The 14,860-nt window shown below is 49.5% G+C and overlaps 1 long non-coding RNA gene across 1 annotated transcript; it reads right to left on the bottom strand.

The window, feature by feature from the left end:
- Positions 1 to 6,416: 6,416 nt before the first annotated feature.
- Positions 6,417 to 10,292, bottom strand: LOC121013760 (uncharacterized). Its single transcript, XR_005782912.1, has 3 exons — positions 8,043 to 10,292; positions 7,228 to 7,382; positions 6,417 to 6,587 (listed from the first exon to the last, which is right to left on the bottom strand). It is a non-coding gene; the product is annotated as an uncharacterized LOC121013760 (long non-coding RNA).
- Positions 10,293 to 14,860: the final 4,568 nt, after the last annotated feature.

Below are 14,860 nucleotides of genomic sequence, written 5' to 3'. Positions count from 1 at the left end.
TCGGCCTCGCAGCAGCCAGTGCCCCGGGCAGCCCCCCTTCCGGAAGGTGGGGGTGAGGGGATTGAGGAGAGGAGGCAGGAGGTGGCAGGGGGCCTCACTCACGCCTGCGCACGGTCAGGTTCTGGAGGACACTGGAGATGGGGCAGGGGACAGAAGCTGAGAACCGGCCCCAGGACACTGAGCCTGACTCCTGTGGGTGGTCCAGGGAGCACGGTGCCGGGAGGGGGCACCACCGCCCTGTGCTCCACCTGAAGCCTGCGTTTGCACGTCGGGTCTAACGGGTGCAGGTGCCCCCCTGCCCCACAGAGGAGACTGTGGAAGGAGCAGGGGCAGTCGCTCTACAAAGGCAGGGGGGACACCCGCGGTTTTGCCGGGGCTGGGAAGGCCCGTGCAGAACTGTCGGTGTGCGGGCATCAGCAAACGGAAGGCAGCAGCGGGGCAGCCCCTGTGCCAGCGACAAACCAGGCTGACCCCAGCCCCCTCTACCTGCGCAACCCAGACTGCAAGTGTGAGTTGGCCTACCTCTCACCTGCCAGGGATCCAGGTCCCTCTGTGGCGTTGGGCTGTGGAGAAGCAGCTGGAGGGTCCTCCCTTGTCTTTTTAAATTTTTTTTAACGTTTATTTATTTTTGAGACAGAGACAGAGCATGAACGGGGGAGGGGCAGAGAGAGAGGGAGACACAGAATCCGAAACAGGCTCCAGGCTCTGAGCTGTCAGCACACAGCCCGACGCGGGGCTCGAACTCACGGACCGTGAGATCATGAGCTGAGCCAAAGTTGGACGCTCAACCGACTGAGCCACCCAGGCGCCCCATCTCCCTTGTCTTTTTAAATTCTTCTCTGCCTTTTCTCCTTTATTTATCTTCCAGAAAAGGGGGATTGTTCTTTCTCCCTTCTCTCCTAACCCCCGTGTCTTCTGAGTAAAGACAAACCTTCCCAGGATTCCAGTCCCCATTGTCCCGCCTCGCCCACGGAGGTCTGGGGAGACAGGACCTGGGACGCGTGGTCAGAGTGGTGGATGGGTCGCTGCACTGTCCATCCTCCCCTGAGACCCGAGTCTCTGCCCGGCCTGTCCCAAAGGCCTTGGGATGCACGGGATGGGTGACAGGGCTCGCATGCCGTCTCAGATTTTGAGGAGCTAAATCAATTTTGTGCCATTTTCACTGCAGGGGTCTCCGCGGAGGGGAGCACCCTGGGCAGGTGTTTGGGGACAACCCGCTGGCCCTATTTTACAAGGACTTAGAAAGTTTGGATAATATCACCAACAAAAAATAATTGTTGCTAATACAAACTCCACAACCATATCTTGCAAGTACTCGCATTACATTGTCCCTTCTTCTCGACACTTTGCTGCCCGTTCTGTCTGGAAATCCTCATCTTTGATATTGGGATTCCTGAAACTAATCCCCGATTTCCTTAACTTTTTCTGTGTAGCTTTACTCTCCTTTGTGACACTTCCTTGACTCTCTCTTCCAACCGTTCTGTTGGCTTTTTTAATCACTCACATCCCGTTTTCTTTAGTTCTGAATGCTCCTTTTAAAGGCACCCATAGCCATATTCTTATTTCCTCTAAAGACACATGTATATGCATAATATCCTTGGAGATTATGTATTTGTGGATATAATGATAACTTTGAAGGTTTTTTTCTATTTTATACATAGTTTCGTTCCTCCGCATTGATTGTTTTTGCTTGTTTTGGTCTTATTTTCCCTTTTAGAAGCGGGTCTGGTAATCCGTGGTTGTCTGCTCATGGTTAACAGTATGGAATGGAAAAGCTTACCGGAAGCCCTATAAGTGGGTGTGGCTTGCTGACCTTGCCCTTCACTGTGAGATGATCTTGTCCTCACGCACCACTGCTGAAGTCAGTCCTCAGCCCAGAGCTCCTCTCCAGAGAACAGATGGGGCTGTTGGCCGTCATGAAGCCCCGTGGGCTGGGGAAAGGGGTCTAGTGAGCCAGCTGCTTCTTAAACTTGGCTTGGTTCTCAGATGAAGTCCCTTGGGGCTTTGAATGCAGCTTTCTGGGGTTGGCTAGATCAATTATTGCTCTTGATTTTTTCCAGCTTCCAAAGTTGCTTTCTGTCTTCTGGTTTGCTGTTGAGGACATGTTTTATTCCCCAAAGATGATGACCACAGTATCTCCAACCTCACGTGCTCTTCTCACCGTGATTTTGACACTTTGGTGGCTGAAAGTGTGTGGGTAGACTGATGGGTTCAGTCAGTCACAACTGCAACACCGAGACGATGTTTGAATTTGGGCGTCACTGGCCTCTGTGCTTTAGTTTTCTCATTTGAAATAGGAGGATAACGATAGGACTGTTGCTGTACAACATTCACAGAGCATCTTGAGTTACATCTGGTGCATGGTAAGCCCTCTGTTTTATTTTTTATTTTTATGAAAAAAGATTTTTTTAATGTTTTATTTATTTTAGAGAGAGAGAGAGAGAGAGAGCAAGCAAGCTGCAGAGGGGCAGAGAGAGAGGGAGACCCAGGATCTGAAGCAGGTTCCAGGCTCTGAGCTGTCAGCACAGAGCCCAACGTGGGGCTCGAACCCACAAACTGTGAGATCATGACCTGAGCTGAAGGTGGACGCTTAGCTGACTGAGCCACCCAGGCGCGCCAGCCCTCTGTTTTAACTATTGCTATGATGACGAAAGAATCTCGGTAACTTCATTCTTGCTTCCTAAGTCTTGGCTCCTACTGTGGTTAAGAGTGCAGTGTCTTACCTCCTACAGTATGTTACCTCTCCTCGTGAACAATTGTGCCAGAGGTCAGCTGGTTGATTTTACTTATCTCTTTGGTTCTCCCACAAAGAACCAATTTTAGGGGCACCTGGGTGGCTCAGTTAAGTGTCCGACTTCAGCTCAGGTCATGATGTCACGGTTCGTGGGTTCAAGCCCCGTGTCGGGCCCTGTGCTGACAGCTCAGAGCCTGGAGCCTGCTTTGGATTCTGTGTCTCCCTCTCTCTCTGTCCCTCCCCTACTTGCACTCTGTCTCTGTGTCTCAAAACTAAATAAAATGTTAAAAGAATCTATCTATCTATATATAAAAGAACCAATTTTAGACTTTTTGGGGGCCCCTTTAGGTATATTTCCTTTTTAATCCACTTCTGCTATTATTTTTATTATGTTCTGCCTTCTGCTTTTTGGGGGAATATATTTTTTTTGTTGGATATTTACACCTATATGGTGCTTTTAGTATGTAGCTCTAGTATACACTGAGATTCAAGGTCAGTGTTTCCCAACTTCTATCATGATTTCTTCTTTAGTCCATGAGTTACTTAGAATCGTTGACTGGTTAATTTCTATGCAAATGGACATTTTCCCCGCTTAATGCTATCTTCTTTTATTACTGTTTCCTATTTTATTTTATTTTTTAATAAACATGTATTCATTTTTGAGAGAGAGAGAGTGTGAGCATGGAAGGGGCAGAGAGACAGGGGGACAGAGGATCCAAAGCAGGCTCTGCGCTGACAGCAGTGAGCCTGATGCGGGACTCGAACTCACGAACCATGAGATCATAACCTGAGCCGAAGTCGGGTGCTTGACCGACTCAGCCACCCAGGCACCCCGCTGGTTCCTATTTTAATTGAGTTATAGTCAAAGGATGCAGTCTAGGTGAACCAATTCTTTGAATTTGTTGAAGCTAGCTTTATGGTCCAGGATATGGCCAATGTTTGTATGTTTTCCCTTAAATGTTTGGGAAATAATGTGTATTTTTTTTAATGTTATTTATTTACTTATTTTTTTTAATTTTTTTTCAACATTTTTTTTTAATTTACATTTTTTTTAAAAACGGGGGAGGGGCAGAGAGAGAGGGAGACACAGAATCGGAAACAGGCTCCAGGCTCCGAGCCGTCAGCCCAGAGCCTGACGCGGGGCTCGAACTCACGAACCGCGAGATCGTGACCTGGCTGAAGTCGGACGCTTAACCGACTGCGCCACCCAGGCGCCCCTTTAATGTTATTTTTGAGAGAGGGAGAGACAGACTGAGTGTGAGCAGAGGGGAAGGGTCAGAGAGAGAGGGGAAGACACAGAATCTGAAGCAGGTTCCAGGCTCCAAACTGTCAACACAGAACCCGATGCAGGGCTTGAACCCACAAGCTCTGAGATCATGACCTGAACCAAAGTCAGATGCTCAACTGACTGAGCCACCCAGGTGCCCCTTAATGTGCATTTTCTAATTTAAGGGTGCAGTGTTCTATATACGTCTATACAGAGATCAGGTTTGTTGTTCAAATATTTACCAGTTTCTGTTACTCAATTCCTAAGTTGTTGAGAAATATCTTACCATGGTCATAGATCTTTCAGTTTCTCCTTGGATTTCTAGGAGTTTCTGCTTTATATATATATATATATTTTTTGAGATTTTATGTGTTACTGGGCACAAACCTTCTAAAATTGTTATATTTTCCTGACAGTTTGAATTTTTAACTGCTATTGATACTTTTTGCCTTAAAATGATAGCATGTCTGCTAGGAATGGTGGGGCCGGGTGTGTTGGGTGCGTCTGCCCACCTTCCACGTCCTTCCTTTGTGTGCCGCAGGCATATCTCTAAACAACACGTAACTGCACTTTGTGTCTTCAGGACATGTGGGGATATATCCACGTTTATTTCTGCCGTTCCGTTTTGTGCTTCCTACTTACTCTGATGTTCCTCCTCCCTCCCTTTTGCTGCCTCCCTTTGCATTGTCCAACTTTTCCTCGAAATTCCATCCTCCCTCCCCACCAATTCAGAAGTTATACACACTGATGGCACAAAAACAGACACATAGACCAATGGAATAGAATAGAAACCCCAGAACTAGACCCACAAACGTATGGCCAACTCATCTTTGACAAAGCAGGAAAGAACATCCAATGGAAAAAAGACAGTCTCTTTAACAAATGGTGCTGGGAGAACTGGACAGCAACATGCAGAAGGTTGAAACTAGACCACTTTCTCACACATTTCACAAAAATAAACTCAAAATGGATAAAGGACCTGAATGTGAGACAGGAAACCATCAAAACCTTAGAGGAGAAAGCAGGAAAAGACCTCTCTGACCTCAGCCGTAGCCATCTCTTACTCGACACATCCCCAAAGGCAAGGGAATTAAAAGCAAAAGTGAATTACTGGGACCTTATGAAGATAAAAAGCTTCTGCACAGCAAAGGAAACAACCAACAAAACTAAAAGGCAACCAACGGAATGGGAAAAGATATTTGCAAATGACATATCGGACAAAGGGCTAGTATCCAAAATCTACAAAGAGCTCACCAAACTCCACACCCGAAAAGCAAATAACCCAGTGAAGAAATGGGCAGAAAACATGAATAGACACTTCTCTAAAGAAGACATCCGGATGGCCAACAGGCACATGAAAAGATGTTCAGCGTCGCTCCTTATCAGGGAAATACAAATCAAAACCACACTCAGGTATCACCTCACGCCAGTCAGAGTGGCCAAAATGAACAAATCAGGAGACTCTAGATGCTGGAGAGGATGTGGAGAAACGGGAACCCTCTTGCACTGTTGGTGGGAATGCAAATTGGTGCAGCCGCTCTGGAAAGCAGTGTGGAGGTTCCTCAGAAAATTAAAATAGACCTACCCTATGACCCAGCAACAGCACTGCTAGGAATTTATCCAAGGGACACAGGAGTACTGATGCATAGGGGCACTTGTACCCCAATGTTCATAGCAGCACTCTCAACAATAGCCAAATTATGGAAAGAGCCTAAATGTCCATCAACTGATGAATGGATAAAGAAATTGTGGTTTATATACACTATGGAATACTACGTGGCAATGAGAAAAAATGAAATATGGCCTTTTGTAGCAACGTGGATGGAACTGGAGAGTGTGATGCTAAGTGAAATAAGCCATACAGAGAAAGACAGATACCATATGGTTTCACTCTTATGTGGATCCTGAGAAACTTAACAGGAACCCATGGGGGAGGGGAAGGAAAAAAAAAAAAAGGTTAGAGTGGGAGAGAGCCAAAGCATAAGAGACTGTTGAGAACTGAGAACAAACTGAGGGTTGATGGGGGGTGGGAGGGAGGAGAGGGTGGGTGATGGGTATTGAGGAGGGCACCTTTTGGGATGAGCACTGGGTGTTGTATGGAAACCAATTTGACAATAAATTTCATATATAAATAAAAAAAAAAAACTGAGCAGAGGGGCACCTGGATGGCACTGTTGGTGGCAATGTAAATTGGTGCAATCACTATGGAAAACAATATGGAGGTTCCCCCGAAAATTAAAAATAGAAGTACCATATGATCCAGCAGTTTCACCTCTGGTAGTTTATCTGAAGAAACAAAAAGGTTAATTCAAAAGGATATTGCACCTCCATGTTCATTTCAGCATTATTTATGACAGCTAAGACATGGAAACAACCCAATAAATAAACAAAATGTGAAAAAAAAAAAAAAGAAGTTATACACACTGAGAATCCTTCTTACTTTTCACAAACCTTAAAAGCCGATTCGGACGACAGAAAGTGTTCTGCAGGCTCCACTTCGTTCCAATACGCAGAGGATTCACTCTTCTGCCCCTTTTCTCAGCTCGCTGCACAGGAAGGCAACGTTCACCCGTTCAAACCTTTGGCCTTAAACGGACATAAAGTCACCAAAGGAAAACTGCCGTTTGCTCAAACTCAGGTTCGATACTTAGGGCCCCTGACCTCAGAACCTGGGCTAGATTTGGACCCAGGCCGACCTCAGGGCACCCTGAACATCCCTAAACCTAAAACCAGCACCAATTACGAGGTTTTCTTGGCCTACTAGCTGACTGCGTCAAAACTGGACTCCAAACTCTTACAGCTCAACCTCCTCATGCTTTCCTGAAAATCAACCAACCTGACCCTGTTATTTGGAAAGATCAGGATGACACAGCTTTTGGGACTTTAGGGAAAAGCCTAATACGACCCCTGCCTTTGGACGTCCTTTCAATTCCCCTTTTCCGTCTTGGTATGTGAGAGGGAAGGGAATGCCCTTGGAGCGCTCACCCCAAAATCACGGGCACCACTGCTGTCCCGTAGGGCATTACAGCCAACAACTTGAACCTGTGGCTCAGGGATGTCCCCCCGGCCCCCTTGCCTCCCAGCCATTCCTGCCACTGCCTTCTTGGTTGAGGCCACTGCGGAAATAGTCACGGGGTCCCCTCTCACGATCCTTGTGCCCCATGCAGTGGAAGCCCTCCTGAACTCTCCCCACACTCAATACTCTTCAGCCAGTCGCCTCACTTACCATCCTCCTGCTAACTGCTCCTCATGTGACTCTTCCTTTTTGCAACAGCCTTCACCCCACTATTCCTCTCTCCTCCCTCATTGACAAGACCCTCACGACTGCTCGATGTTGACACATCACCTTTTGACGCCCTGTGACAAGTTACAGGAATTTCTCTGCAGATGAAATACAGACTTTTAATGGTTCACTGATGGTTCTTATCTAAAGGATGAAAATGATAAATATCGTGCTGGGAGTGCTACTGGGACCCCTTTTGAAGTCACTAAGGGGGCACCTTTACCTCTGCCTACTTCAGCCAGACAGGCTGAGTTACATGCCCGGACTCGAGCTGGATACCCTGGCCAAGGGTAAAACCACAGGCATTTATACTGAGAGCTGGTACCCCTTCCAGTAAGTAACTCAGGACTTTGAAATAGCATGGCAACAGCGAGGGTTACCTCCAATGGAGATTAAATTTTAAATGGCTGTATCTAAATATATTACGTGCCATATTTTTAAGGGCTGCTCTGGCGTTACCAAGGTTCCTGGGCATTCCAGACGTGAGTCCCTGGAGGCCAAAGGAAACCACCTCACTGACATTTCTGCCCCAAATGCTGTTCTCTCGGAGGCCAACAGCCAGACCTCTGCCCTGGTCCAAAGGGATGTTCTCTCAAATGATAATTTGGAAAAATTGACCAGAGACCCCAAAAATTGGCCCCAGAAAAGGAAAAACAGTATTAGAAATCTAGTCATTGTTGGTTTGATAGTAAGAGAGAACTCTGGTGTGGACCAAATAACAATCTGCCCACAGAAGTTCCAAAATCCCCACTGCTCACCACTGTACGTGCTTTCAACCACTGGTCTCCTGACACGGTGATGGCATTCGTGGACCAATACAGGTGCAGAAAAGATAACAGGGTGCCTACTTTGCTCGTCCCACATCCAAGGTATAATCCAGGGAAAACCGCACTTCTCTCAGACTCTGAACCGTCCGACGGACCATTTGAGGTTTGGCAAATGGATCTCATATGGCTTCCCTACCTCAGGGAAAGAAACATGTTCTTGTCGTGGTCTGTATGTTTTGCCACCGGACCGAAGCTTCCCCTTGTAGACAGGCCAATGCTTCTTCTGTGGCTAAAATTCTGTTAAAGAAGATTACTCCTACCTGGGGGCCCCTCTCACACATCATGGTGGTCGGGAAACCCACTTCACCATTCAGGTGCTTTGTTAGTTAGGCGTGCACTGTTCGGCCGTGTGATGTTACCACACTTGCACTGTGCACACGCCACGCTCAGTCCTCAGAGTTGTCACACTCACTCGCGGCATCGTGAAGTCTCAGCTGGAAAAACTTGTGGAGACTGCCACTGGTCCTTCTAAATCTCAGATCCATTCTCCGGGGAACTCCTGGACCCTCACCCTTTGAGACAGTCACAGGACGTCCGGCCCGCTTGGCCCTGCCTCCTCAACCCACAGTCCGTAAAGGGAGGTCCCTTCCGTAGCGTCAAGGCTCGCTGCTCCTATAAAAACAACCACGGTTTGGTAAAGCAAGCTTTGCGCGGCGTGCTCCCGGGACACGCCGTCCTGCATCACCCCTGGCAACCCGGAGACTTCGTCTGTCGGAAAAGATGCCTCCGGAAAGACTCTCTTCAACCTCGCCGGCAAGTGCGACCGCAGTCCAGGGAACAGACTCTCGGATCCACGGGACACGTGCAAAGACGACGCCTGACTGGCCCTGCCCGCCATCTGGTGCGGCCTGAGGGTACGGGCTTCCCGGAACTGAAGCTGACATCTGACCAGCTTTCCCACAATGCTCCCCTCTTGCACTTTTCTTCCCCTTATTTGTGTTGGTCTCTGTCTTTTGTGTTACAGCCTTCTTCCCAACACTTGGAGATCCTCAAATATTCATTCGAGTTTAAGACCGAGGCAGAGAACATCTGACTGGAAGCTTGGGTGGGGGCTGGTGTGAGGGGTTCTCCACTTCAGACACACATCTAAGCGTTGTTTCTCTTCTGCTGGGCACTTTCCTGGGAAGACCCTTCTGTGTCTCTGACTTTCCGAGAAAGGTTCAGTAGAGATGTGGGAGGCACACGGAGAGCTGTGGTCACGTGTGGGGTGAGGGGACAGCCGCCTGGGGACAGGTAAGGGGCCGCCGTGGGTTGTGTGGTGGGGCTGCAGGGGAGAAAAGCTGTCATCCCCAAATGTGCGCTCTCTGGCATGTGTGTCTATTCTGGGCTGATTATTTTCATGAAACAGAAGGCTCAGGAAGAACCCTGACCTCCCCCAGGCGCCTCAAGAATGCAGGCAGAGAAGCCGCTTCGGGGGGCAGCCGTCGCCGTCAGTGACCCCAGGACCGCAGGAGGGGGACTGGGAGGCACCTGTCTGCCTGTTAACTCCTCCGTGTCCCACATCTGTCTACCAAACGTTTACTCTACCGTTTACCATCTTCCCTGTGAACCGTCTTCCTTCCTAACACCAGTTATTTCCAGGTCCCTCTGTATGGGAGAAGACACACACATGGGGAGTAGGAAGGTCTAATTGGAACTGATCCACATCGGAAGGGAAAGAAAATTGTTAAGATTCTCCAGCTTTCCTACATTCGGTCTGGCACCTGTTAGCGCGTGACAGAATCACACCGGTGTCAGTCGTCGAAGAAGTAACCTGCATCTCTTTCTCTGTCCCCAAAGCAGACCACACGTGTCCTGCAAGATGCTATGAAAACAGCAGCAGAGTGTGGGCACACACTGTGGGGTCTCTTACCGCATGGCCACAGCCCCCGAGTCCTGGCACTAGCACGCAGCATCCTGCAAGGACATCCAGTGTTCCCCAACCTGGTGTCCCCTTCTTCACGGCTAGTTGTCGAGACCGCGTCCTTCTGGAAATGGATTCCGCGTGAGATTTGCCTGCAGGGGGCTTCTCGGGAGCCCTGGCAGGAGCCACATGTGGGAGGGATGTGGGAGCCAGCGGAAAAGGCAGTGGCCATAGAGGCCTCATCTGATCCCTCGGGAGATCTGAGGCTGATGTGGCGCTGCAACTGCCCCTTTGTATCCCACGAGTGACAGTCACCAGGGTCAGGCTGCCGCCAGGGAAGGAACAAAAGCTGGCGGGGGGGGGGGGGCAGTTCCTGGGGAGGGCTCTACTCCTCTGAGCCCTCAGCAGGCAGCACAGCCGGCAGCTGGGGGGAGGAGAAGCCCAGTCCTGGGAGGGAGCTGGAGTGTGCCTGCGGAGGGCCAGGCCTCAGGCACCTGGCCAGCCCCCACTCCCGCAGGAAGCTGCTGTTCTGCCTTCAGAGTTCACGGTCACCTTGACAGTCTCATATCCTTCATCTATTTAGTATGCAACCACACCTAATCGGTGGGGCCGGTTCTCTGCAGGCCGGTCCCCGCCCCCCGCGATCACGGGTCAGCGTCCGCGGGCCAGTTCTCCTCCGGCTGGTCCACCCGTGATCACGTGTCAGCGTCTGTGAGCCGGTTCTCCACGGGCGCTCCCCCGGAGGTCACGGGTCAGCGTCTGGGGGAGACTCACTACCGCACAAGGACACGGCCGAATCACAGCTATTCGGAGTAGCGTATTGCGAGCTGCGCCGTACTTGCTAAAACCAGTGGCACCATCGGTCTGTGACATGAAGGAGGGGGCCCTTCTCTCTTGCCCGAACTCGAACTCCACCGTACGCACCTTTGGAACAGGGACGTGTGGAATGGAGAGACGGTCTTGCAGCAACCACTTGCTTGAAGCTGGCGCCCTCCCACCCCCAACAGACTGCATTCATCATCAGTTAATGCATAGATACTGTGGCCTCTCTCTATATCCAGGAGAGGTTAATGAACTCTCATTTAAATCACGATTTCATTTGTTGAGAGTTGCTCTTGACTGAATGCATTATCTGCTCCAGCTGTCTGTGGCCAAGGACCACAGACACACCTAACAACAGGGATTGTCTCCCAGTCTGGAGTCTGGAAGCCTGAGATCCAGCATGGGCAGGGCTGGTTCCCCTGAAGCCTCTCCCCTGCCCTGGGAGATGGCCACTTCCTCCCTGTGTCCCTCTGTGCATGTCTGTGTCCTCACGTCTTCTTATGAGGACACGGTGTAGGACCCACACTCCCAAAGATCGGCTTTCAGACCTGTGTTCAGAGAGTTTTTTCTTTAAAAAGACCAGCATGCTTTCCCTTATGGGTAGTTTGAATTTTGTGACTATATTTATACGTATTCGTTGTGCCCAGAGTTCAATTTTTGGCCCGTGTTTAGCACATCAAGTGTCATCAGAATCGCCCAGAGGGCTTGTTAAAAACAGATCACTGGGCTCCACCCCCGGAGTGTCTGACCCAGGGGGTCTGGTGGGGCCCGAGGATTTGCATTTCTGACATGCCCTCCCAACCCCGCTGGGGTGCTCACCCATGTGTTCCAGACATGGTCCACCAGGTGGCGCAGTGGGAGCACCTCCAAACAGGCTATTACGGCCAGCGGGCCCTCCAGGTGGGCAGTTGGCCCCTGTGCACCAGGGACCCTCCGCACAGGCCACGGGTCCCCTCACCCCTGTAGGACTTTTACCCTAAATTGTTGCGACCCAGCTTCAGCTGTGGCATTTCAGACCTCAAAAGTAATAACATTTTTAAAAAATTTTATTTTTAATGTTTATTTATTTTTGAGAGAGAAAGAGAGCATGAGCAGGAGAGGGGCAGAGAGACAGAGGGAGACACAGAATCCGAAGCAGGCTTCAGGCTCCAAGCGGTCAGCACAGAGCCTGAGGTAGGCCTCGAACCCACGAACCGCGAGATCATGACCTGAGCTGAAGTCTGAGGCTTAACCAAATGCGCCACCCAGGTGCCCCAAGAGTAACAGCAATTTATTTATTTATTTTTTTCAACATTTATTTATTTTTGGGACAGAGAGAGACAGAGCATGAACGGGCGAGGGGCAGAGAGAGAGGGAGACACAGAATGGGAAACAGGCTCCAGGCTCTGGGCCATCAGCCCAGAGCCCAACGCGGGGCTCGAACTCACGGACCGCGAGATGGTGACCTGGCTGAAGTCGGACGCTTAACCGACTGCGCCACCCAGGCGCCCCAAAGTAACAGCAATTTAAATGACACAAACTGGTAATGAATAAAGCAGTAAGGAGCTAGAAGTCTTTTTTAATACAGGACTTTTCATGCTGCACAATCAGCATATGCAAAATCGAGCTGAGGAGGATGAAGGGAAGGGTCTTCTGCCTTTACTGTCTTTTGTTCTTACATTTGGTTCGTCAGAGTCAATGGGATCCACTTACTTGTGAAGTTAATTTCCTAACCATCTGCTACCCTTCAGCCTAACTTGCAACGTGAGCTATTCCTGTTTAAACTGTGCGTGCAGTCAACAGCAAGGAAATCACAAGCGTTTGTATGACTCAGACAGTCAATCAAGGAAGTGATTAGTATTTGGGGTGAAGGGAAGCTAATTAAATATGTGCCTAATCATGTATATATGAGAGCAAAGTACTGTAATGAAATTGTCATTTTGAGTGGCACAAGTCAGCATGATGATTAAAAACAAAACTCATGAAGAAATAAGATATTTATTAACTACAGGGAGACTGCAAGATCCAAGTCGTCAGAAAGTTGTACTCAGCCTGGTTATGTGCAGACTCTGACTTTGTGTTCAAGGGTCTTAAATGTTCAGTGCAAGCTATATCCAATTACACTATGAACTAGAGCTATGATTTCTAGCAGTTTTCCAAATGATAGGAGAAAGTAATTATCAAGAATGCACCCTTGTGGAGGGGGAAAGAAAAAAAAAACCCAAATTCTATTAGAGGAAATAAAAGACATGGGAAGAATGTCAAGTTATTTTAGTACAAGCAGATTTCTGAACACTTGATTAACAGAGGGTGTCAGAAATCTTTTTTCTTTTTCTGTATGCCTCCACTGTACTTCAAATTAGCAAAGAATATTGCCTTTATCAAGGCCAAGATTTGCATGTTGCAAAGAGAAGAAAAGAAGTAAGTAGATCATCTTTAATGATGATTCTTGGCACAGTTAGAGCTGGAAGAAGCAAGGGGTAAGTCAGTCTGCGCCCACGAAGTGCCCCGGGCCCACCCCTCAGATGTGTGCACGCTTTAGGCCTCTGGTCGGGGGCGCCGAGGGATCGAAGGATAAGACAGTACAATCTGCTGGGAGGGGACTGTGAGATCCTCAGTCACAGGTCAGTTCAAGGTGAATTTCAGATGGAATCCTACAGTTTAATCGTCACATCTGAGGTGTGTTCTCTGTCCATTCTTCTTCCTTGTAAAGGAAAATCTGTGCTCACATGGTGTCTCAGTCAGCTCGGGCACAAACACCATGGCCAGGCGGCCTAAACAGCAGACATTTCTTTCTCTCCATCCTGGAGGCTGGAAGGCTGAGGTCAGCGTGTCAGCGGGCTCGATTCTTTCCGAGGCCTCTCTCCTGGCGTGTAGACACCATCCTCTCCCCACGTCTGCACGTGCTTGTCCCTCTCTGTGTGTCTGTGTCCTGATCTCCCCCGTTTAAGGACACAAGTCACGTTGGATGATGGCTACCTTAATGACCTCATTTTACTCTAAAATATAAAGGCCGTCTGTGCATACACAGTCTCATTCTGGGGCACCGGGGATCAGAACTCTATTATGAATTTTGGGAGCCCTGAGCACAGAGTGTTATGGCGGCAGTTGGCTTCTGGACGGGAAACCCTAGAGAAGCCTTGTCAGAAGTGAGCCCATGGCTCAGCAACTCTACCAGGTGAGTCCCGCTCCAAAGGGCACAGATTCTACCCAGTTCCTAACCACCGCGTGGCGCGCCGTGGTTACTGAGGGCAATGGGGGTCTGGGGTCAACTTCTACTTCCAAGAAGCAAGATGTCGATACATTTAAAATGAAATTTTAATTTCATAATTTCATGCTGCAATTTAAAATGTTCAGCAGTAAGGGGCACCTGGGTGGCTCAGTCGGGTAAGCGTCCCACTCAATATCAGCTCAGGTCACGATCTTGCGGTCATGAGTTTGAGCCCCGAGTTGGGCTCACTGCTGAACGTGAAGCCTGTTTGGGATTCTCTGTCTCCCTCGCTCTCCTCTCTTTCTGCCCCTCCCCGGCGTATGCTCTCTTTCTCTCTCTCAAAATAAATAAACTTAAAAAAAATTATAAAATGTTCAGCAATAACTAAATCACTCTGTGGACGAGGTACTAATGCCTCTCAGTCAAAAGCACAGTGTGTTTCCTGCAACATGAGAACGGCTGGCTTGTGGTAAACCCCGCGGAAGGCAGCGGGAGAGAACCATCGCCCATGGTGCACGCGGATCCCGTGTCTCGCTGGCCACGACTCGGACAGTCACCCTGCCTGCCCCGCGCTTCTCTACTGAGCACTCCAAGCAGAGCAGGCGTGGATGGGCCGAGGCCCAGTGTGAGAAAACCGGCCTGCCTCTTGGTTCACGGGAGCGCCCGGCGCTCCTGCCTGAACACGGAGGGCCGCACAGTTCCCGGGGAGGTGGGAGATGACGCACCGGAGGAGGCACAGCCCATGTCCCCAGAGCGTCCCTCCTGTAGCTGGTGGCCAGAGACGGGCACAGCCGTCATCACACGGGGAGGGCTTTGGGGGCTGTGATTCTCCAAGTGTATCCTCAGACCAGCAGGGTCAGCATCCCCAGCGAGAGGGTTGGAAATGCAGATTCC

Source organism: Herpailurus yagouaroundi, unplaced genomic scaffold (assembly GCF_014898765.1).
Source record: "Herpailurus yagouaroundi ecotype Mexico unplaced genomic scaffold, PumYag 199, whole genome shotgun sequence".
In the NCBI taxonomy this organism is placed as follows: Eukaryota; Metazoa; Chordata; class Mammalia; order Carnivora; family Felidae; genus Herpailurus; species Herpailurus yagouaroundi.
This window is presented reverse-complemented; position numbering and strand designations above follow the sequence as displayed.